Here is a 25,286-nt window from a genome sequence, read left to right on the forward strand (position 1 = left end):
TCCCAAATTCAAGATAAGGGTATCATGTTTCATTTCCCAATTTCAACTGTGGATTCAAGTACTAATCTTTCTACCTCTTGTACATCTAAAATGTTTATAGAGAGTGGGCATTTAACTTAGAGCTTAAGACACCTAGTCCTATACCTGAGTGCCTGGATTGGATTCCCAGCTCTGGCTTCTGACTCCAGATGCATGCCAGTGCAGACCCTGGGTGATGGTAACAATAGCTCAAGTAATTGGGGTCTTATCACTCATGTGGGAAACCTACACTGAGCTCCTTGCTCCCTGCTCTGATCGCAGCCAAACTCCAGTCATTGCAGATATTTAGGTAGTGAACTACTGGGTAGCAGCTTTCTGTGTCTGTCTGTCTATCTATTCCTGGCTGTCTCTCTCTGAGTCTTCACTTCCCCAAAAGCTAATAAAATCTAAAAAGTAAGTGATTCAACACATTTTCAAAATAATTACTCTAAACTGCTCATTCTTCATAGCATTCCTTGTTCTGTAAATGAGTCTACGTCCACCTTTCCAAATCCAGAGGAAGGTGGGTTTGTTTCATTATTCATCATGCGCACGAATATATCCATGAGATTTCCATGCGCTTCCAACCCCACCCTCACTCAGCCCGGTCTCACAGCTGAGTGCACAAGCTGGGGAGTTGTGCCTTCCCTCTTGACACGCAGTTATTCATCCCATCAGTTCTTCACGACCTCTCGTCTTCCGTTACCGATCCTCAGTGCTCTCTCCTGTAAAGGTGGCTACGTGCTGGTTACTGCCTGCCTTCAGGGTGTCTTGCTGTAGGTTGAAGAAGTGCAAGTAGAATGACTCTAAGTGCACTGAATACATTCGGGGGGGGGGGGGGTAAGCTTCGTCCTTGTGTTTGTTGATGCATTGGTACTGCTCTTCCGGTCTCCATCTTGCTTTCATTTGGAAAATTGTGTTTGAAAACTCAAGTCCCTGTGTGAGAAAGTCTCCACATAACTGCAATTGGAAGACATTCTAGTAACATCGGGCAGCCCCACCTATTGGCAAACAGTGGGGGTTTATGTATTCCATAAGCCTTTTTGGGCATATAAATTGTTACAACGCTTTCAGAGGCTAATTTATTGAGCTCTGTTAAACGTAAAAAGCACATACCTTCAACTCCAGAAATCCTCTTTGGGGAAGATTCTGCCAAATGTATAGAATAAAACATATAAGAGTTATAAGCTTATGGCATTATTGCTAGAAAAAGGGACAGATTAAGAACAGCCCAGATATCAGCTCACAGTTGAGTGAACGAAAAAGTTGCAAAGTATTCTTAAAATGGAAAAATAATAAAGGAGTAAAAATAAATGGATTGATACATTTCTATCAGAGTGAACAAATCTCAAAAATGTAATGTTCAAAAATAAGTGATGTAATGATAGATGTTATAGCATACCATTTGTAGAAGGTTTAAAGAAATGAAAATTAATATTGCATATCACTTATGGATACATACACTTAATGGAACAAATATGGTTAAGATACAAATTTGGTTAAGAAAGTGAGAAAAGGAAATCAAGGAAGAGCTTATTTGTTATTTTTATAATTTTAGAACAAGTGCATCAACTCAGTAGTCATTTCTAAAAACTGACATATTTTTATATAACCACAATGTAATTCTCAAACATAACTGAATTATCAATATTACGTAGAGATAATATATTGTTTATTTTTCTTTTTTGCAAAAGCCAGAAGAAAGGATTTTGAATGTCTTTATCATAAAAACAGAACAAATACTTGAGGAGATTGATATGTTTTCTGTGACTTTAACCAAATGCAATGTATACATGGATTGAAGCAAGTACCCTACAAGTAAGTGCATTTTTTATGATTCAGTTAAAAATAAAATAAAAGGTTCAGGAGACAAAAATATGCAGTTCATATTAAATTTCCACAATTGTCTCAAAATGTCTTTTTACACTAGGCTTATATAAATCAGGATCCAAACAAATGCCACACGTTGGGCTTGGTTTTAAATATCTCTTACATTGCTTTCTGTGGGAGCAGGGCCCCTTTCCCCTCCTCCACCCTGATACCAACTCGGCCACACAAGCTGTTTTATATTTCCCTGCAAAGGCTGGATCAATCAATGGTCCTCTCGATGTCTCCCACCCTGTCTTTTTCCATCTGGTGTCATCCAACTCATTTTTGTCTCCTTTATATTCCTCATGCCAGGAGGTATATGAGATGTGGTTAAGTTCAGATTCAATTGTTTTGGTGAGAAAATGTCTTAGGTGATGCTGATAATCTTTCCTATCGGGAGACACACTACGTTTTGGTGATGGCAAATCTGATGACAATAGACACAGCTGGCATTGAGCCTTGAGTCTGGGACTGTGCAATTACCCAGCAATCTTTCCTTCATTTTCATTTTTTCCTACAATGAAAATGCTTGCCTCTATGTTAATTTTATAGTTCCCAAATCACTACAATAGAGCTTTAAAAATGTTTTATTAACATAAGGAGAACAGCTTTCATGTATTTCATAGGTACAGGTCTAAGATGATAAGAATACTTCCCTCCCTCCTCCTCTCCCTCCCTCAATCCTCCTCCTTCCTTCCTTTTTTTTTCTTTAATTTTTTTGCAGACATAATTTAAATCTCATCTATAATCAATCTTAATTCACCACTAACCATAATATTCAACAAGTAAAGATGGAGAGACAGAAAGAAAGAGAAAGACAGAAGTAATCTATCTGCGAGTTAACACCCAAAGGCTTCTGATAGCCAGGGCTAGGCCAGGCAGAATCCAGGAACACAGAACTCAGTGTGGACTCCCACAGATGGAAGGGGCTCAAGTACTTGTGCCATCATCTGCTGCCTTCCAGGGTGGGAATCAGCAGGAAGCAGCCAGGCCCCAGCCCAAGCACTCTGATGTAGAATAAAGGCATCCCAGTGGTGACTTAACCATTGCTTCAAATGAAAAATTTTAATTATTGATTATCACTGCCTCGTTCAATAATTTCATTAGAGGCTATTTTCTCTAATTTCTCATCATTTCTTCTATTTTATTAAGTTGAATTCTTCTATTTAAAAAAAATCTTTTCCTCTACAGGGACTGTTTTGTTTTCCTGAAATATAGCTTACACAAAGAAGACAGGAATCACACTTTCTTACTTTTTTTTTTTTTTTGACAGGCAGAGTGGACAGTGAGAGAGAGAGAGAGACAGAGAGAAAGGTCTTCCCTTACCGTTGGTTCACCCCTCAATGGCCACTGCAGTTGCGCGCTGCGGCCGGCGCACTGCGCTGATCCGAAGGCAGGAGCCAGGTGCTTCTCCTGGTCTCCCATGGGGTGCAGGGCCCAAGCACTTGGGCCATCCTCCACTGCACTCCCAGGCCACAGCAGAGAGCTGGCCTGGAAGAGGGGCAACCGGGACAGAATCCGGCGCCCCAACCAGGACTAGAACCCCGGGGTGCCGGTGCTGGCAGGCGGAGGATTAGCCTAGTGACCCGTGGCGCCGGCCCTTACGTTGTTTTAACTACCAATTCTCGGATTTAGGAGTTGGTGCCCTAATGCTTGCCTTCTTTAAAACAACTCCGATAAACAAATGGATAAATGTTAAGATTTTATAAATCTAGGTGGTAAACATCCAACTGTTTGTACAATTCTCTAAATCATTCTACACTTTGAAATAAATGTTTAATTGAACAGAAAAATAGCCCCTCATTTACTAAAGTTTGATATATACTTTGTGTGTACATAGGACATTAAGAAAGGAATGACCTAAGTTTTTGAGAATAGAAATTACATAAAAGTTTTAGGAAGTCCAAGTGAATGCTTTTTTTAAAAGTGGAAAGAAAAGCAGAATGAAATAATTCAAAAATGTAAGCCAGGGGTAGGCATTTGGCCTAGTGGCTAAGTGCCAGCTGGGACACTTCAGGGTACCTGGGTTCAATGTGGGCTCAACTCCTGATTCCACTCCTGCTAACGCACACGCTGGAAGGCAGCACATGAGAGCTCAAATATTTGGATCCCTGCCAGCGCCACGGCTCACTAGGCTAATCCTCCACCTGCAGCGCCAGCACCCCGGGTTCCACTCCCCGTTGGGGCGCCAGATTTTGTCCCGGTTGCTCCTCTTCCAGTCCAGCTCTCTGCTGTGGCCCGGGAAGGCAGTGGAGGATGGCCCAGGTCCTTGGGCCCTGGACCCGCATGGGAGACCAGGAGGAAGCACCTGGCTCCTGGCTTTGGATTGGCGCAGCGTGCCGGCCATGGAGGCCATTTTGGGGGGGGGGGTGAACCAACGGAAGGAAGACCTTTCTCTCTGTCTCTCTCTCTCACTGTCTCTCTCTCACTAACTCTGCCTGTCAAAAAAAAAAAATTTGGATCCCTTCCACATATGGGGCAGAGCCAGACTGAGTATCTGGTTTCTGGTTTCAGCTTGGTCCAGACCCAGCTGTTGTGGGCATTTAGGGAATGAACCAGCAGATGGGAGTGCTCTCTCTCTCTTTCTCTCTCTCTGTCCTTTCTTGCCTTTCTACCTTCTGCCGTGGGATGATGTATCAAGAAAGCCTACATCAGATGGAGCTTCCATGAGCTCAGAGTTCCCAGCCTCCAAATCTGTAAGAAATAAATTAGTTGTCTTTATAAATTTGTCAGTCTGTCGTGTTCTGTTATAGCAATGGACAACAGATAGAACAGACTAAGACAGCGTGCAGATCTCAATCTATATCAGTGGATACAAATGCCATTCTACCCCATGAAAACAACGCAGGTGGGATGGGCCAGTGATTAAGTTTTAAGCAGGTTATGTTCTAATGCAAATTCACTGCCAATGTATTTGTAAGAACAGGAAGGGACAGCCCAGGTGTCCATGCATCTGTCCAAGCACACACCCTGAGCCCTCTGATTGTCTCAAAGGCTTTCTTTGGGAAAGAGGGCGGGGTGTGGGGAGTAGTCAGGATGCTGCCCCCCTCTTTGGGCTGTGGTTTTCTCAAGTGTGGACATCTGCAGACATGGGGTCCATGCTAAGCACATGCCATATCTATAGCAATTTCCTCTTTGTGCTTTCACGGCAGAATAACAATCCCCAGGACATGTCACACTGCACTACACTGCCCCAAGAGCACTCCACACTCCACAAGCCAACACTCAGGGAATCGGGGCAGTGACTGTGTGTGTGCTCCTGACATCAAAGGGCATCCCAGTGTAGAGCACAAGGAGGGCGAGATTTCAAAGCGACCAGGAACAATTTGAACGCTCAGAGAGTGTGAACCAGGCACCCTTACAATGGGCTGGCTCTCCACCCCCGGAGGCCTCCCAAGGAAGGTGCAGGCAGCGGCGAGTTCTGCTCACTCCCTTGCTGCTCTCCATGCCTCCGCTCAGGTCTCGGCCCCTTGGCCTCTCTTCTCCTACTGCCTCTGAATTCTCTGCTATCCATCTCTCCCAGATTTCCGAAATCCACAACTATGAAACAGCAACCAGAAGTTTCCATGTTCCATTGGTGGACTTGCTGCTACTGAGACCAGAGTTCACCATTTGTGAGAGCATTTTTTTAAGATTTTATTAATTTATTTGACAGGTAGAGTTACAGACAGTGAGAGAGAGACAGAGAGAAAGGTCTTCCTTCCGTTGGTTCACTCCCCAAATGGCTGCAACAGCCGGAGCTGCGCCAGGTGCTTCTTCCTGGTCTCCCATGAAGGAGCAGGGGCCCAAGGACTTGGGCCATCTTCTACTGCTATCCCAGGCCGCAACAGAGAGCTAGACAGGAAGAGGAGCAACTGGGACTAGAACTGGAGCCCATATGGGATGCCGGCGCTGCAGGCTGAGGATTAGCCTAGTGCGCCATGGCGCCAGCCCTTGTGAGGGCATTTGTAAGAGCAGCCTTTCTGCTTCTCTCCTCCTCTTGGTTTTGCCCAGTGACAAGATTCCGGTCAAAGAATGCTAGAAACGTCCATCCCCACCAGGGAAGACTTCTTTCGCTCTGCTGGCCTGAGCAAGTGAGAGAAGGGGTCTGGCACTCCACCCAGGGGGCACTGGTCCCAAAATAGGACTACCTCCCCTTCTCAAATGAAGAATGTCAGAGAAATGGCAAATAGCCATGCCTTTGAGCTATTAAGCAAATTCTAAACTCAGAGAGTTGAATGCACAAGAACATATCAGGTCCTCCCTGGCCTTCGCGTGAACGAGAGGGCCGTGAACCTGTGAATCTTGTCTGGCAGGACAGGACACAGCACCATCGGCACTGCCCCAGGAGTATTCACCCAAGCATGAAATTCAGAGCAGATCCCTCTGGTACAGACCAGATATGGAAATGGTGTGAGAATGCAGGTCTTTTATGTCTGGAAATAAACCCCAACACTTTAGACACAAAAGTTTTACAAAAATTCCTAAAGACTTGACTCGTTGATGAATCAGATCTCTGTCGATTTGGTCCGCATTCAGCCTTTGAGTGGCACATGTGCCTCGACAGAATCAGCCCATAAAAGGAAAAGTTAACACAAAGTGGTTGAATCAAATTGATTTAAGCACAGGCAAGAGCCTTGCTTCTGAATAAAGAATCAGGAAAAAAAGCTTCTGAAGAGGTTTTCTTACAATTCTGGCTGAGACAAGAGTGTAGGATAAATGTTTCTACTCTTTAAGGAACACCCTGAAATACCTGTTGGAGCCCTCTGGCCCTTGTGGCAATATTTTAGGCATGAAGTGGTCGTGATGGGAAAATAAGACATAGTTATAAATTACTAGCATTGCAGTAGACTGTAGATCATGGTCAAAGAACAGATTGGTGTCTACAGAAGTCTTCCGAGGGAATTCATTTAATCAACGCACTTTAAGGGCCTCTCTCTGGCAACTCTGGCATTACAAGGCCAGAAGTTCTGCTCTCAGGAACTGCAAGCTCAATTGGCCAGCACTGTAAACAAACAAGTTCAATGGAAGTTCCTGGGAAGGATTTGGTTTTATGAGGAGGAGCTGGGGAAACAAAAATTGACATTGTGATAACTCAGCTGATAATGAGAGATCTGTGTGGGAAAATGACTTGGAACCCACAGGAGTAAACACAACTTTGCAAATGTGATTGGTCCTTCCCTTCTAAATGCTTTAGACTAGGGTAACCTATAAAGCTTGGGCTTTGTCAGTTCCTTTGCTTGATGTTTCCATGTCTAAAAAGCACAGAGGACATAACCATTCACACTTACAGAAGTAACTCAAATTCTGACAGCAGTGTGCAAAAGGTCAAAGATGAAATTTTCAACATTGGTATGTAGAAAAAAGAGTTTAAGAAATACCTAAAGTCACATATCCAGAGGCGAGCATCTGGTACAGTGATTAAGACACGGATTAAGATGCCCATATCCCGTATCAGAGGGCCCGAGTTCAATTCTCACCTCTGGCTCTTGACTCCAGCTTCCTGCTAAGGTACACCCTGAGAAGCAGTGGTGATGGTCAAAGTAATTGGATTACTGCCACCCACAAGAGAAACTCACACTGAGTTCCTGGATGGCAGGTCTTTGGGTACTGGATCAGCCAAGCAAAGTTCTCCATGCGAGTGTGAGTGTGTGAGTGTGAGTGCATGTGTATGTGTGTGGTCTGCCAGTCTGTCTGTCCCTGTCTCTCAAATAAATAATTTAAAAATTTGAGTTAGAAGTAGAATCTGAGATAATTTACATCACAAGATCTAAACCCTTTGAGCAATTTTTTTTAGGTTTAGAGAGAGGGACTTTACCATGTTCCAATTGCAAAGCCACATAGGCACATATACATGCATGTGCACACACACACACACACACACCTAAAGCATTTTAAAATGAGGTAGGCTTCAACCATAGTACCAGGAAATAAGCATGGACATTCGAGCCAGATAGATATGAATTCCAAACTGGCCCCACCGCCCTATAATTGTGTATCTTGGGCCAACTATTTAATGTCTCTGCATTTCGTATCTATTTATCCATCTATCCAAATACACACGCACACATACAGAATAGTAACCCAGTTCTATTATAAGCACTCTATTATGTTAGTCCTCTAGTGAATTGGAGACAGGCAGTGAGCAAAACACCTGATCCACATTATCTCATTTAATTCTTTTTAAAGATTTATTTATTTGAAAGGCAGAGTGATACAGAGAGAGGGAGAGGCAGAGATAGAGAAAGAGAGAGAAAGATCTTTCACCCACTGGTTGACTCCCCAGATGGCAGCAATGGCTGGGGCTGGGCCAGGCCAAAGCCAGGAGACTGGAACTCCATCCTGGTCTCCCACATGGTTGGGCAGGGCCAAGTACTTGGACCATCTTCTGCTGCTTTCCCAAGCGCATTAGCAAGAAGCTGGAAGCAGAGCAGCCAGAATTCAGACTGGCACTCTGATATAGGACGCCAGCAGCACAGGCGGTGGCTTAACCCATTGTGTCAACAATGCCAGCCCCAAATCTTATTTAATCCTTACAATGACCCTGTAATGTAGTTATTACCCTCCTTTTAGAGACTGGGAAACTGGACCCCAGAGAAGCCAAGTAGGGCTGGGCCATAGCAACACAATTAGAAAACACTGGAAGCAAGATCCAAAGGCTATGTTTTCAAAATGTACTATGATCCCCTGCAGGGAGCCCAAGGCAAGCTGTGAACAGCAGAAGGAAGTCCTCACATAGGGCTTTCCACTCACCACTTCCCCTTGCTGTCCTTAACCCCAAATTCTCTCCATCTCTCTGTGTGTGTGAGTCTCTAACATCTGAGAGTTCAACTTGATCTCTCTTTGTAAGCCTCATGCACCTGTTTAGCTCCTTGGAAGGGGTATGTTCCTACGTGAAAGCTCTCTGTCTTTGTCTGTCTCTGACCATATCTGTATCTGCTTCTCCACATCCTGTCTGGAAGTGGATCAGAGGCACACTTTGTGTCTTTTTACTTTCCTTCACTCACTTTTTCTGCTTTCTTTCCTAGTTTTGTCTCTACAGTCTGCTTTCTGCATCAGGGAGTTTCATATCTCTGATTCAGCTAACCATGAATGTGTATATCTTTTTTTTTTTTTGTCTTGACAGGCAGAGTTAGTGAGAGAGAGAGACAGAGACATAGAGAAAGGTCTTCCTTTCCGTAGGTTCACGCCCCAAGTGGCCGCTACGACCAGCGTGCTGCGGTAGGCGTGCTGCGCCAGGAGCCAGGAGCCAGGTGCTTCCTCCTGGTTTCCCATGGGGTGCAGGGCCCAAGGACCTGGGCCATCCTCCACTGCACTCCCGGGCCACAGCAGAGAGCTGGCCTGGAAGAGGAGCAACCAGGACAGAATCCGGTGCCCCGACCAGGACTAGAACCCGGAGTGCCGGCTCCACAGGCAGAGAATTAGCCACGTGAGCCGTGGTGCTGGCTAATGTGTATATCTTAAAATGAAAGTATATCTGTACTGAATATGTACAGACTACTTCTTGTCACTATTGCCTAAACAATATGATATACAAACTATCTGCATAGCATTTTATTGTACTAGGTATTATGATAATCTAAAGATTATTTAAAGTATCTGGGAGATGTGCCTAGGGTATGGACAAACACTCTGCCATCTACATGAGAGACTAGAGCATCCTGAATATGAGGCTCTGTGAGAGTTTCTGGAACCCATCCCCCAGGGACACCAGGGACCACTGTATTTCTCTCCTAAGTGAACGCAGCATAGATTGTCACAATTCATATTTCGCTTGATAATAGAAACGTGTATCGTAAAAAGGCTATGTAAGCAGCATGTGATTTTGCTTTGTTTTGTTACTGTCTATGTGCCCTTCAATATTCCCCTGTCTCTTGGGAATGTTAGCTACAGTGTTTAAAAAATGGAAAGCTCTCCTCTCTGTGGTGATGTGCCAATAAAATACTCAGTAACTGAGCTATTGTTCCTGGTTTCAAAACAAATGACCCAGAGAGCCGCTGTTCCAGGTCACAGTCATATGCTCCAGGGGGAGACAATTTATTTGAAATTTCTTTTTCTTTTTTAAATTTTTTCAAAAGGCAGAGAGACAGTCAAAGAGCAAGAGATCCTCCATTTGCCAGTTTACTTCTCCAATGCCCACAACAGCTGGTGCTGTACCAAGCTGAAGCCGGGAATGAGAACTCTTTCCAGGTCGCCTGCGTGGGTGGCAGCAACGCAAGCACTTGAGCCGTTACCTGCTCCATCTCGAGGTTTGCATTGGAAGGAAGGTAAAGAGGGGGAGTCAGGACTCGACTGCAGGTGTATGGGGTATGGGCATCCCAAAGGGCATCTGAGCTGCTGCATCAAACATCCACCCCCATCTGAGATTTCTCATTAAAACGTGTGAGTACGTGTGCCCATTCTTGGAGGAAGAGAAGGATGCTTCGTTTTCCTTTTCTTGTTGTTGTGCTGTTTTCAGTCTGCTTTGCCAGTAAATTTATCTGTTTCTCTCATTGATCAGTTGCACCTACTCTCCTAGAACCATGACTGTAGCCCGGAGAATGAGTGTTCTGAACGCCCTCCAATGCCAGCTGCTTATGTAACTCTTACAAAGGGAGGTGGGTACATGCTGGGTTCCACAGAACAGCAAAAATGGAAAGTGATTTCTGCTGTAAAACTTCAAAACACATGTTTATAAACAAAAGAAATCTAATGTAGTCAGCAATTGTCAGCCTGCACTAGAACACATCGTGAGTGGTTAGTGACGGAATCTGGACAACAGAAAATATCCCGTCGCCAGAAGAGGACCAAATGTCAAATGGACAAAAGTCATTCGTATCCCAAGCTGCCCCCACCCCAGCCTTTCTGGGAAGAAAAGCTTGGTGAACATGAGAAAGGAATACTTTTCATCCTGCCTTCACAATTTGGAAGCCCATGGCCAAAGAAATCTCCTAGTTTGGCACAGAAAAGGCAGTGTGAGGGGAGGAATGAAAGGACGTACGAATTTGATTCCTGTTAAGGAAAAAGTTACAACTGGTGGACAGAAGATGGTCAATGCCCAAGATATATGAGAAATATTTAGTTGATTGTTCTTGGATTTTTTTTTGACAGGCAGAGTTAGACAGTGAGAGAGACAGAGAGAAAGGTCTTCCTTTTTCCGTTGGTTCACCCTCCAAGTGGCCACTATGGCCGGCACGTTGCAGCCAGCGTGCCGTGCCGATCCGAAGCCAGGAGCCAGGTGCTTCCTCCTGGTCTCCCATGGGGTACAGGGCCCAAGCACTTGGGCCATCCTCCACTGCACTCCCTGGCCACAGCAGAGAGCTGGCCTGGAAGAAGAGCAACCGGGACAGAATCTGGTGCCCCAACCGGGACTAGAACCACGGGGTGTCGGCGCCGCAGGTGGAGGATTAGCCTAGTGAGCTGCAGCGCCAGCTGTGCTTGGAATTTAATACATTGGCATGGCCTAAAGGAATAAAAGCATCTATACTAATCATTTTGGTTTCCTAGTGTTTTCTAGACATACACCCATCTAGGAATTGCTATCTAGTGTAGAAGCAGAGAGCAGTAGACATCCAGACCTCCTTATACAGCAAACCTTGAGTCTTCTGTACAAAATTCCAATGTCTTCTGTACCAGCTGAGCCACTTGGAGTTCTAACTTGGGTAGATGAGTTCCTGAAATGTGAACTCTCCATGTGTGCTGCACCTGCCTGACTTCCCAGCAAGAACCACCTCTCCTGGGCGTTTGTCTTCAGTGCCCTGCAGGTGGCTCCTAGTGGTCAGGCCGTTCCCTTCCCCAAATCCACACCCCCTCTTCCCACTCACACTTTCTAGAACTGGGCCCTGGGTTCCAGGCCTTCACACTGCTCCACTTTTGACTGTCTGCTCTGTGTTGACTTGACGGTAGAGCTCCAGCACCTCACTCAGTCTGTCCATTTCTTCACAATTTACCAAAAGGCATGTCTGTAAGTTTGAACAGGTTCTTGGGGTTGCCATCTCTTTACACCAGAAAACTGATCTGGATGTCAAGTAACTAGGGGTTCTTGAACATCACTCACACCCTTTTGCCCTATCCATATTAATAAGAAGGTCATTTGAGCCAGCAGATAAAACACTGTCAAGAGTGGGAGGATGTGGAGGCCTAAAAGCCAAGGCATGATTCTGTAAGGGCTGGATGAGGAAGAAAATATGTAGATTTTGGAAAATGATTGACATGATCTCGCACTGGAGTACCTGGATTCAAGTCCCAGCCCCAGCACCCAACTCCAGCTTCCTGTTAATGCACACCCCAGGAGGCAGTAGTGATGGCTCAATTGGTTGGGTTCCTGCCACTAATGTGGGAGACCTGGATTGAGTTCCTTGATCCAAGCTTCAGCCTGGCCCTGCCCCAGCCATTGTGGACATATGGGAACTCTCTCTCTTTATCTGTTTCTCTGCCTCTAAAAATAAAAATAAAAATAAAAAATAATTAAGAAGCAGTAGAACTGGAGAGAAGCAGAGGCACAAAGGTCTCACGTTCTTTCTTTTGCCTGTTGACACCAACAGCAGCTTGAACACAGAGCCTTGTACATGACCTGGCAGCAAATGTAAACTTGAAAGCACTTTGGGTCATTCTTCATTTGTCATGCTCCTTAACCTCCCCATGTTTGATAAGACTTGGCGTAACCGCAAAGCTCACCTTGATGACTCTAATGTCCTGGGTCTGAATTTCTGGAAAATAAGTTCATTTTGTCATCTCCGAACATTGTCACATTCTCCTGGTCCCTCTTATCCAAAATCTCATCTGTCCTCTTGACTCAATGTACTGTTATACTTTGAGAAACCCAGATCAGAGACCCCCGTTTATTCTTCACAGTCCTGAGTACAAAGCCTCATGCAGAATGGATGACCAACCAACTACTGGTCTTGGCTACTATGGGCTACAGAGAAATTGTCATGAACAGGCATTTTAGACCAAAGTTCAAACCTGAACTATAGGACCTTGGGAAAGTTTCTCAATGATTTTAGGATTTAGATTTCACTTATGCGACCAACCTGATAAGATTGTTGGGAGAATGACAACATTAGATAATGTTCAAGTAGCCAATAAATAGATGTGCATGATTGTCATTGTCAGCAGCACAATGAGGACATGGGAATTACTTCACAAGGTTATTTTGAAAATTAAATGAAAAACATAGGCAAAATGATCTGCCATATCACAAGCATTTAATAAGTGTTAGTGCACTTCTTTTCCTCCTTCATAAAATGGGTACTATTAACAAATTACCCTGGCAATAGTTTTATACATCAATTCAGTAATGTGATTAAAAAGAGAGTTAACCTACAAACCACAATGGAATATCAGTTTGCAAAATATTGGCATATTCCAATAAAGTCTCCTTAACTGACTCAGACTTAATTGAATTAACTTTGATTTTTTGAGAGACATTCTGAAGTATGGGCCAGGGGTACTGTCTGTGTGGTGTGGGGCTGTGGCGGGATGATAGGAAGAGCAAGGCATTTTCCTCAAAAGACTTGAGTTTTTCAATTCATGTGATTTTAAGCAGGACACATGATCTAAGTTTCTCTTCTGCAGACTGGGAGTTCTTGCTCAACAAAAAGCTAAAAGATATGTTGAAAACTGTACAGCATTATTTAGAAGATAGCTACTTTTAGGGTACAGAGACTATAAATGCAATTTAAATTTACACATAAAGGTTTGGGAAATAAGAATAGAGCTCCAGCCAGCGCCGCGGCTCACTAGGCTAATCCTCCGCCTTGCGGCGCCGGCACACTGGGTTTTAGTCCCAGTCGGGTCGCCGGATTCTGTCCCGGTTGCCCCTCTTCCAGGCCAGCTCTCTGCTGTGGCCAGGGAGTACAGTGGAGGATGGCCCAAGTGCTTGGGCCCTGCACCCCATGGGAGACCAGGAAAAGCACCTGGCTCCTGGCTCCTGGCATCGGATCAGCGCGGTGCGCCGGCCGCAGCGCACCGGCTGCGGCGGCCATTGGAGGGTGAACCAACGGCAAAGGAAGACCTTTCTCTCTGTCTCTCTCTCTCACTGTCCACTCTGCCTGTCAAAAAAAAAAAAAGAAAAAGAAAAAAAAGAATAGAGCTCCACATAGATCTCTCACATTATTTTGTTGATTCCAGAGATTTCACCTGGCCCTTCCTGGTGGAAAGAAGCTGTTTCAAGGAATGAACCAGCTGTGGTAGAAACCCAAAACCTGAGTCCACTGGCCTGGCAGGCAGCTAGCCAATCACTGACACGCGTGGCAGAAGGCAGCAGGGGCCTGTTGCAAAGTGCAGAGCAAGGCATTGCAGGAAGGCTGTCCCTGGATTCCAGACTCCACCAGGGCTTGAGAGCACAGATGTTACTTATTGAAGCTAGGGATGAGAGATGTGTGTGTTCAGCTCATGTGCAGATCTCTGCTTGATCTAGCAGTGTTCCTGCATCTCCTCTGTGGGGCCAGTGATAGGCCAGTGTTTTTTTTGTTTTGTTTTGTTTTGTTTTGTTTTTGACAGGCAGAGTGGACAGTGAGAGAGAGAGACAGAGAGAAAGGTCTTCCTTTGCTGTTGGTTCACCCTCCAATGGCCGCCACGGCCGGCGTGCTGCAGGCGGTGCACCACGCTGATCCGATGGCAGGAGCCAAGTACTTATCCTGGTCTCCCATGGGGTGCAGGGCGCAAGCACTTGGGCCATCCTCCACTGCACTCCCTGGCCATAGCAGACAGCTGGCCTGGAAGGGGGCAACTGGGACAGAATCCGGCGCCCCGACCAGGACTAGAACCCGGTGTGCCGGCGCCGCAAGGCGGAGGATTAGCCTAGTGAGCCGTGGCGCCAGCCAGCCAGTGTGTTCTCTTGAAAAGTCTGTTGATGGCAAAGGCACTCCGGTCAGTCTGGGGACTAAGCACAGGTAGCATTTAGTTTTGCTCAGAGCCTGAGTTTCCTGAAAAATCTCAAGATAAGGACCTAACATCAAGATGTTAGCTGTAGACGAGATAAATGATCCCATGAGCCTTGGGACCTGGGACCCTATGAGGCCAGCAGGACCTAATGCACCATTCCCAAGTTAGTGAGTTAATTTTCCTAAGAGATTGATTTGCAACCATAGAAGCAGGGCAAAGAAACTGTCAGCTAACAAGGGAGACTAAGATGATGTGGGAGTCCAGGTCCTGATAGCATTTACTATCTACATCAAAGGCACCACATAATGCTAAGTTGTTAAAGAACAATTTTAAAATTAGAGTTTGAATGCTTCTTGGCCTTTTGGCCAAAATCAAGTGTAAAATAGAATAAAATGAAATATCATTAAATGTTTATATTCAACTCATTAATTAATGATGAAAGTGGCAAAATGTCCCAACTGGTCAAAGGAGAATGTAGAGAAATGTGTGTTTATATGTGGAAGGAGAGGCTGAAATGAGTTTACAGATAGATGCAAAAAGCCATCTGTTCACAGGGAAACAATTGATTGACACAACAGATTTGTAGTGTGGCAAAAATCATTTGCAATACTATAAGCCTGCAGACACACAAACGCACACACACACATATATGCACAGCAGTGTATGGAATTCTCAAATGGCCCCATGAGAATGAAAAGACAACCTGTGTGGAAGAGCAAGTCAGGATGTCCACAAGCCCATCTACCCATGTGTTTGTCCATCAACTATCTATCCAGATGTCTATCTAAACGAATTTCACAGCTTTTCCTGGAGGAGATGAGCAGTAGGTTGAGCCAGTCCCAATGCTATAGGCACAGCACACCAGCCACTTCGGCAATTCAAGGGCAATTGTCTTGAATGCCTAATGCAGGTAAGAAAGAGTGACAGAGAGCACTGATTAGCCCTTAGTTTTGAAAGCTATTTTCAGTAACAACAATAAAATGTATTCTCATCATCACCGGCATTGCTATCATCATCAGGATTATTATCACCAGGAGGACGAATAGCAGCAAATTCGTACAACGAAAAGCTGTCAGGAAGCTTGAATCAGCTGTGAAATCAATGGGAAAGCTCTCGGCCGGCGCTGCGGCTCAATAGGCTAATCCTCCACCTAGCGGCGCCAGCACACCGGGTTCTAGTCCCAGTCGGGGCGCCGGATTCTGTCCCGGTTGCCCCTCTTCCAGGCCAGCTCTCTGCTGTGGCCAGGGAGTGCAGTGGAGGATGGCCCAAGTCCTTGGGCCCTGCACCTGCATGGGAGACCAGGAGAAGCACCTGGCTCCTGCCATCAGATCAGTGTGGTGCACCGGCTGCAGCGCGCCAGCCGTGGCGGCCATTGGAAGGTGAACCAACGGCAAAAGGAAGACCTTTCTCTCTGTCTCTCTCTCTCTCACTATCCACTCTGCTTGTCAAAAAAAAAAAAGAAAGAAAAAAAGAAATCAATGGGAAAGCTCTGAACATGTCTGCTTATTTCAAACAAAAATACGTGGGGAGAAAAAAAGCAACAGAAAAAAACTTTTAAAGGCTGAACCATTTCCAATCATCTCCAAACAAGTTTTCTATGTTCTGAAAAAGTAAATAAAATGTCTATAAACGTTATAAAAATGAGAATCTATGTAGCATATTTTAAATCTATTTAATAAGATTGAAAACATACCTTTACTGTTTCCAATGAGCATATTTATTTATGCTATGGTAGGATGTCTTATGGGACATGTGGTCAATCATTAGCTCTTATCTAAAGCTCAACATTTGGTCAGGAATGTAATCTAAATTATAGCATTGCTCAAAAAGGGAATACATGGATGTGCTTTCCATTAGTCCATTTTATTACCAAATTTCCCATAATGCCGTATGTGAAGCATGGAGCATATATACACCAAGAGATCACATGTGAGTTGCAAAGTGACTTTTTTGAGATTATGTCGCTCCCCCTCTTCGTGGAGGAACGACACAGGACCCTGCGCTGTTCTTTCTGTCTGCTCGGCCCTCCCCGGGTTTGCTGCTGGTTCTTCCCGGGTTGGCTACTATCCCTTCCACCTCCGTGGAAGGGCAGTTCCCCCTGGCCACATTCCCCACTTCCGCAGGGGAGCGGCACACCGCAGGCCGGCTTTCTTGGGGGCTGCACAGGTGTTCCCTCAGATGTTCCCCTTAGATGTTCCTGGTGCATGCCGTCTCTCTCCTCCTTTATAGTCCTCCTCTGCCAATCCCAACTCGGCTGCCCACACGCCGAGTACGCTGCTCTCCTCCAATCAGTAGCAAGTCCTACAGTTTATTGGTTGAACTGGAGGCAGCTGTGTAGAAGCTGTTTACTTCTCTCCCAGCGCCATATTGTGGGAGAGCAGATGCATAGAATAAGTCTTAATTCCAGTAACAGTCCAGTCCGGGCTGCTCCCCACAGATTATATAACAGGAAGAAGGTTATTCTTCCAAAACTGTATCTTACACAGGTTGTTTACTGATCAACTCATTGATACACATTCATTCACTCAAGACAAGTGTTGTTTTGGGGTGCATGTATGTGTGTGTGTGTGGTATGTTCCAGACACCATCATAGGAGTTGGGGATTTATACATGAATGGCAGTCAACTGTTTAAAAAAAATAAAATCTCTCCAGAGAGAACAACAGACCACAGTACAAGCAAAGGGAATCTACATGGACTTGAGCTAGAAAAAAATGATATCTAAGACATAGACTTAGAAGAAATAGGGACACAGGCCAGAGAAATACACATGATCATATAGACTGTGGCCAGAACTTCATGGAGAAATTTCAAGCATTTGATATCATTAACACAGCAGCATTTGGACATAGTTTGCAAAGTCACATTGAGCAATTCAAACTCAGAAGTTACGAGTAACAGAACTTCGTTTGAGGTCTTGGGAACTGCAGTTTAGATGACACAGGTTCAAAAAACTCAGAATTAGTGTTCCAAGGAAGGCAGGAAGGTGGACGCTTATAGGTGAAAGCAGTGTTGATTTATTACAAAGTGGCAAAAATGCCCTGGTAGTATCTTTGAGAAAATCAGAAGATAAAGAAAATAATAAATATACTCAGTAAAAGTGTGCATAAAACAACAGTTCAATAGGTCTTGCTATGCATCTTGAGTCTCTGGGCACAGTATGAACCCTGCAGTCAAAGGGTGAAGATAAGCAACGTTCCCAGTCCCCGCTAGGAGCCTGAGACCTGCATGAGTCTCACTTCCTCAAGGACATCCCAATCCATTTGTTTTGTAAGACACAAGACTTGCTGTAAATGCATTTTTTAGATGTGATTAATATTTATAATCCACTGACTTTAAGAGATTACCCCAGTTGATGTGAATGGGGCTCATCCGATCAGTTGAAAGATTTAAGTACAAAAAGAGAAGAAATTGTGCCTCAAGACTGTGACATAGAGATCCTGAGTTTCAAGGATGCTGATATGCCCTATAAATTTCAGATTCAAGACTTAACCATCAACTCTTCCTTGAGGTTTTAGTCTGAAGTCTCCTCTATAGATATCAGACCTGTCAATCACATGAGCCATTTTCTTTGAAAATCTCTCTCTCTCTCTCTCTCTCTCTCTCTCTCTCTCTCTGCTTCTTTCTCATGTTGTTTTGGTTCTGGATCTCTTAGGAAACTTGCTTATACATATCTTGCTACTGATAGTGATTTTTAGGGAGACAAAATATTATAGAGTTTTCTGAATTGGTTCTTGGGGTCTCTGGAATTGGTTCTCTAATCTGATTAGATTTTGAGGACACTGGTGGCTTTTCAGTAGTAAAGAGGACACTCATAGACCGTGTCATGATATATATAAAAAAAAACTATATGAAAAACGTCATCATTGGATACTCCTAGCCAAATGCTTAGAAGAAGCAAGATTCTGGGTAGTCATGTATTGGGCAATTTAGAAAATTTTTGCCAGCCTAGTAAGAATTATCACAGGATATCTAATTCTTTTTTTGACAGGCAGAGTGGACAGTGAGAGAGAGAGAGAGAGGGAGAAAGGTCTTCCTTTTGCTGTTGGTTCACCCTCCAATGGCTGCCACAGCCGGCGCGCTGCAGCTGGCACACCACGCTGATCCGACGGCAGGAGCCAGGTGCTTCTCCTGGTCTCCCATGGGGTGCAGGGCCCAAGCACTTGGGCCATCCTCCACTGCACTCCCTGGCCACAGAAGAGAGCTGGCCTGGAAGAGGGGCAACTGGGACAGAATCCGGCGCCCTGACCAGGACTAGAACCCGGTGTGCCGGCGCCGCAGGAGGAGGATTAACCTATTGAGCCTCGGCGCCGGCCAGGATATCTGATCTTAAAGTGAGGGCAGTGGCTGGAGAAAAATAGAAATTTGAAAATTGGACATATGGGAAGATCGTGATGAAGCTGAGGTTGGTGAGCACCTAACTTCAGCTGTGTCTTCTTGCTGGCAGAAGCAACAAGCATCTGAGAAAACCAAGCCTGTCCCGTTTGATGAAAAGATAATGGGCTGTCCTGAAGTAACTGTCTTGCAAGACATAACTGATTCTCCTCAAGACCCAACTCCACCAACACACTTGCTTCTAGACCAACAATTAGAGTTCACTCCCTACAGGCCCCAAATGATGAAATATGAGGTGTGGTCCATGAGGAGGTGCTCCACACCCTTTCCAACTTAAAAAGACAGAAACCTAAGGAATAAGTGTAGGAATGGATGCTAAGGGTGTGAGATAAGGGTCAATCAAGCAGAATGCATGGATGTGGGCCCATTAAGCCAAGAATCTGAGTTCAACACAGCTCAAGGGGTCACAAAGGCTTCAGTCTGGTTGCTGTGATAGTTAATGTCGGGTCTCACATTTCTTAGACAGAGCTGCCTAGAGAACTGGTTGAGTGTTACTTCTGGGTGCGTCTGCGAGAGTGTTTCCAGAGAAGCCCTGCGTTTTCATCAACAAGCTGAGTGAGGAAGCCCCACCCTCCATGTGGGAGAGTGCCATCCTGTCTGCCAGGGGCCAGGATAACAGGAAAGCAGAGAAAGGAGGAAACTTGCTCTCTGGCACCTCCTTCTGGGGCAGAGGGTATTTCTCCTGCTGCCCTTAACCAGGGGACTTACATCAGCAGCCTCTGGGTGCTTCATTGTCTGCCTCCTGGTGCTGAGGCTCCCAGCTTCTAAGATTAAGCCAAATGACATCTTTTTTTGGCTCTCCAGGTTGCACATGGCCCATCTGCTAGTAGATCCTTGTGTGTGTGTGTGTGTGTGTGTGAGAGAGAGAGAGAGAGAGAGAGAGAGAGAGAGAGAGATTCTATTGATTCTGCTCTGATGGAGAAACTTGACCAACATAGTTGGTTAACAGAAACATGTACAAAAGATGGGCTGCTTTAAGTGAAGTTGAAACACTGGAACAGCCTTGGCATACTAAAGAAGAAGTTATCAAAAGGTTAAGGGAGATTGAAGTGTTAAATGGATTTATAATATAAGGCCTGTTCACCAACTCCAGGAAGCCCCAGGACACTCCTTTGACCACAACTGTGAAGAATGCCTTTGGGAGGGGAGCCCTAGCATCCTTGGAGAGTGTTAGGTTGCTCTTCTTTCCTGGTCAGAAATTACAGTGGGAGCTGCTGTCATTGACCTGAGATCCTGCAACGGGGATAATTGGATTCTGGGGTGGCAGGGACCAAGGGGGAAACATTTAATTGCCAAGGAAAATGTGGACAAGGTTACTTTTGATGGACAACAGAGTCAAGGCAGAGATCAGAAGAGTCTGACCACCACAGACTTTGCTGGTTGTTCATGGTGTCTCTAGAAGCAGAATAGATGGGCTGTCTACGAAATCCTTACTTGATTTGTACAAACAGGTAAGTTTTCCATGAAATGAATGAAAGATAACTTGGATCACCAAAATGGACAGTCACAGCCTCTCAGTTAATTCCCAGACTTGGGTCAGTTTACAAACCCAGAAACCATTGAATGAAAGAGAGGCCAGGTCCGTTTGAGGAAGGACTCAGCTACTATGCCAAAGTATATATTGTTTCTCTTCCTCCCCCTCTTTCCCTAAAAGGAATCTACAGCTATTTACAAGGGTACCTGTGCTTCAGGGAAAAGGGAATAATCAGACTTCTTTAGGAATCACTGTCTCTGAATTAATACCAATTCTAGGAGATCCAAAAATCTCTGTATTGCACCAGTCAGAGTTGGGATAACAGAAGTCACATGCTCAATGGATGTTTTAGCTCATTTCCATTTTGAAGTAGGTCCAACCCATGCCATGGCTATCCTCCTAGTTTTTAACATAGTGAGAAGATATATCTAACAACTAGCAGAATCTCTACAGCAAAGTTCTGATCTGCAGAATGAAGTGAATTGTGTTGCAGGACACCAAGTGGAAATAAGCAGAACAGCCTCTCCCCGGGAAGACAGTGACTCAAAAGCGACCCCACATTCCCACAGGAAATGAAGTGATAAGAGCCTGCAAGATACAGGGATACTGAGTCCCGCTAGATCATGGTTCAAGTCTTCCATTTGGCCTGTGCAGAAAGCAGATGGATCTTGGAGGATGACAATGGACTGTCATAAACTTAGCCATGCGGTAACTCCAATTGCAGCTGTTGGTCAGAATACCCATGCCTCAGTATCTGGTGTGCAGCTAAGGATATGGCAAATACTTTTTTTTCTCAATATCACTAATAAAGACAAGCAGAGGCAATTTTCTCTTAGCCTGAAAGGTCAATGCAAAACTTCCACTTTCTTTCTACAAGGTAAATCAGCTAACTGTCCAATGCTAAGTTGTCATTTAGTTGCAAGGGTCTTGATGGCCTTCCCCTCCCACAAGACATAGCACTGGCCATTACACTGATTATATTAAGCTGATTGGACCTAGTAAGCAAGAATGAAGGGCTGCTCCAGGCTTATCAGTAGTATCTTTCCATGTAGAGGCTGTGGAATAAAGTTGATAAAATTTCAAGGGTCTTCCATTTGAATGAACTTTTTCAGGGGTCCACTGCATTGAAATTTAACCCCTGCATGGACATGGCAACTTGTAGCATCTGGCTCTTTCTCAGCCAAGAAAGAGACACAATTCCTAGTGTTCCTCTCTGGATGTTGGAGACAACACATTTCTCATTTGGGTGTGCTAAATCTGCTCAGTTAGGTCATATGATCCAGAGTCTGTCAAGGTGCTCGAAGTAGCAGTGGCAAATAGAAAAGATGTTTGGAACTTTCGACAAGCTCCTATAGGTGCACCATAGTGTAGACTCTTAGAATTTTGCCACAGGCCTTTCCGCTCTGCACAGAGAACTACTTTGCTTTTGTTAAACAGCATTTGCTTGCTACTGGGCCTTAGCAGAGACTGAATGCTTAAGCATGGGCCAGTAACCAGCCATGCAATCTGAGCTTCCCATCACGATCTGTGTGTTATCTGACCCAACAAGCTATAAAAATTGGCATGCATGCAGAACTTCATCATCAATAGGAAGTGGTATGATACACATAGGTTCTGTGTTAATGAAGAAATTGTCCAGTGCTCCACTGCCTTCTCGTGCCCAGCACAGTGGCTCACTGGGAGTTCTCTACAATCAACTGACTGAAGAGGAGAAAACTTGAGCCTTGTGTATAGAAGCTTCCATATGCTATGCTGGCACTACTTGAAAGTGCTCAAGTGACTAGTCTACTCCCTTCCTGGGATTTCTGAAGGAGAGTGGTGAAAAAGAATATGGGACGCAACTTCAAGAAATGCCCTTGGTCATTGATTTTTCTTGGAAGGAGAAGTGGCCAGAGGTGTGAATATTTATGATTTCCTGGGCTGTGACCAAGTTGACTGTATTATCAGAGACTTGGAAGGAACATGATCAGAAAATTAGTGACTTGGACATCTGGGGAAGTGAAATGTGAATAGACCTCTCCGAATTATCCAAAAAGATGAAGATATTTGTGTACTATGCTCACCAGCAAATGGTGAATATTTCCCCAGGGGTGACATCATCAGGAATGATTTGCATAACCAGATGAATAATATGCCTTGTTCTATGGATACCAGAGAGCTTCTTTTCCCAGTCACTCCTGTCATTACTTAATGGGCTCATGAACAAAATAGCGGCAGGGGTGGAGGTTACACATGGGCTCAGCAACATGTACTTCTGCCCCACAAAGCCAACCTGGCTACAGCCACTGCTGAGTGCCCCATCTGCCAACAGCAGAGATCAACACTGAGTTCCTAGTATGGAACCATTCCCAGGAGTCATAAGCCAGCTCTCTGGTGTCCAGTTGGCTACATTGGATCTTTTCCATGTTGGCAGGGCCAGTGTTTTGTTCCTACTGGAACAGTTACTCTTAATACAGAATTGCCTTCATGCTATGCTTCTGCCAAAACTACCATCTGTGGACTCACAAAATGCCTAACCTATCATCATGGTATTCCATCCAGCACTGCTTCTTCTTGTTTTTTAAAGGTTTATTCATTTACTTGAAAGGCAGTTATAGAGAGACACACAGGGTGAGGTCTTCCATCCACTGGTTCACTCCCTAAATGGCCACAATGTCTGGAGCTGGGCTGATCAGAAGCCAGAAGCTTCTTCCAGGTCTCCAATGTTGGTGCCCAAGAACTGGGAACATCCTGTGCTGCTTTCCCAGGCACATTAGCAGGAACTGGATTGGAGGAGGAGCAGCCAGGACTTGAACAGGTGCCCATATGGGATGCTGGCATCACATGCAGCGGCTGTACCAGCTATGCCACAGTTCCGGCCCCCCAGCTCTGCTTCTGATCAAGGAATTCACTTCACAGCAAAAGGAAGGTGGCAGTGAGCCCAGGCCTGTGTAATTCTCTGGTCTTACCATGTTACCCAACACGCTGAAGCAGAAGGCTTGATGGGATGGTAGAATTGTTGGAAGACGCAGTCACAGCACCAGCTAGGGAGCTGAGGCAATGTTCTCCAAGGGGCTATATTGGGCCCTGAAGCAACACCCAACCCCTAGTGCTGTTTCTCCCATTGACAAATTCATGGGTACAGGAATCTAGGCATAATAAATAAAAGTGGCACCTCTCACTGTTACTGCCAGTGATTCACCAGCAAAATGCTTTCCTGCAATAAGCTTTGCTGGATGCGAAGTCTTGGTGTCAGAGGGAGGAATGCCGTCACCAGGAGGCACATGATGATTTCGTTGAACTGCAAGTTATGACTGCTACTTGTTCACTCTGGGCTTCTCAACCTTGGAATTGACAGTCAAGTTACAGCTGTGTTTGAATTACTGATCCTGATCAGACTACGAGTACACAGTGGAGGTAAGAAGAGAGTATCTGGATAGAGGAGATCCCTATGGAATCTGCCGTGCCCTGTGACTATAGTCAATGGAAAACCCAGCAATCCATCCAGGTGTGGCTGCTAATGGTCCAGACCCTTCAGAAGCAAGGCTGGCACAAACATTTGGCCTGGCAGTTAAGTCACCGGTGGGACGCTAGCAACTCAGATCAGAGTACCTAGGGTCGAGTCTTGGCTTCACGCCCAACTCCAGCTTTCTGCTACTGTATACCCTAAGAGACAGCAGGTGATGACTCAGGTAAGTGTGTCCTCACCACCCATGTGAGAGACATGGATTGAATTTCAGGATCCCAGCGTTGGCCCGATCCAACCTCAGCTAATGCAGGCATTTGGGGAGTGATCAAGTAGAAGTGAGTCCTCTCTCTCTGTCTGTGTATGTCTACCTTTCCGTGTGTTTTTTCTCCTCTTCGTGTGTCTTTTCGCTCCATCCCTTTGTATTTCAAATAAGGATTTTTTTATTTTTATTTTTTTTGTGGCAGAACTGATGCTGCCATGCCAGAACAGGAGTTTGGGTCCACTTCCCCCACTCTTTGATCCCCTAAGATGTCAGCTTCAGTCCCTCAAGGCTATCTTCAGCCCAGCAGGTAAAAAAGGAGGAGGAGGAAGAGTTACCCCTAAACCAGCTGATCTCCTGCCCTGGCTGTGCTGCCTCCCACTTGGCAATGCAAGCGTGTAGAACCCAGTCCCAGGATGGGCAGCACTGCCAGTCACAGGTGCAGGCCTCCCAAGATTCCGTGAGTGAACAACAGGCAAGACAGTGGGAAGAGCTATGGAGGAGTCAAGAACAAGCCAGCGCCCAGCACTGAGACCCCAAACCACCTGTCCCCAGGGGTGGCCTGGCGGACAGCAGCTCCCTGAGAGCGTGAGAGGAAGAAATCCTGAGTGGTGTGGAAGTTGGGGATAGTCTGCGGAACTGGGGCTGAGAGCCAGACAGCCTGGATTTCGACACGACTGTCACAAAAGCGGTCATGTTAATGGTTAATGGTCAGCTCTTACCTGTCTTTGACCTTCTTGTTCCACCAGCATTTGATTTGTAACACGAGAGAGTGGGATAAGGTATACGCCCCCACCCCACGTCTTGGATCAGTGTGTCAAGTACCAGCTAATATGATTACAAATTCCTTTTAATTTTAAAAGTAAGTACACAATCTAAGGGTAAATTGGTTTCTTTTTTTTTAAAGATTTTATTTATTTGTTTATTTGAGAGGCAGAGTGACAGAGAGAGGGAGAGACAGAGAGAAAGGTCTTCCAT

The 25,286-nt window shown here is 45.2% G+C and overlaps 1 pseudogene; it reads left to right on the top strand.

The window, feature by feature from the left end:
• The first annotated feature begins 24,577 nt into the window (after positions 1-24,577).
• LOC108177046 (cytochrome c oxidase assembly factor 4 homolog, mitochondrial-like) lies at positions 24,578-24,840 on the top strand (annotated as a pseudogene).
• The last annotated feature ends 446 nt before the right edge of the window (positions 24,841-25,286 follow it).

The sequence above is a fragment of the Oryctolagus cuniculus genome, chromosome 9 (genome assembly GCF_051225735.1).
Source record: "Oryctolagus cuniculus isolate XC-2025 breed Fujian yellow rabbit chromosome 9, ASM5122573v1, whole genome shotgun sequence".
Lineage (NCBI taxonomy): Eukaryota > Metazoa > Chordata > Mammalia > Lagomorpha > Leporidae > Oryctolagus > Oryctolagus cuniculus.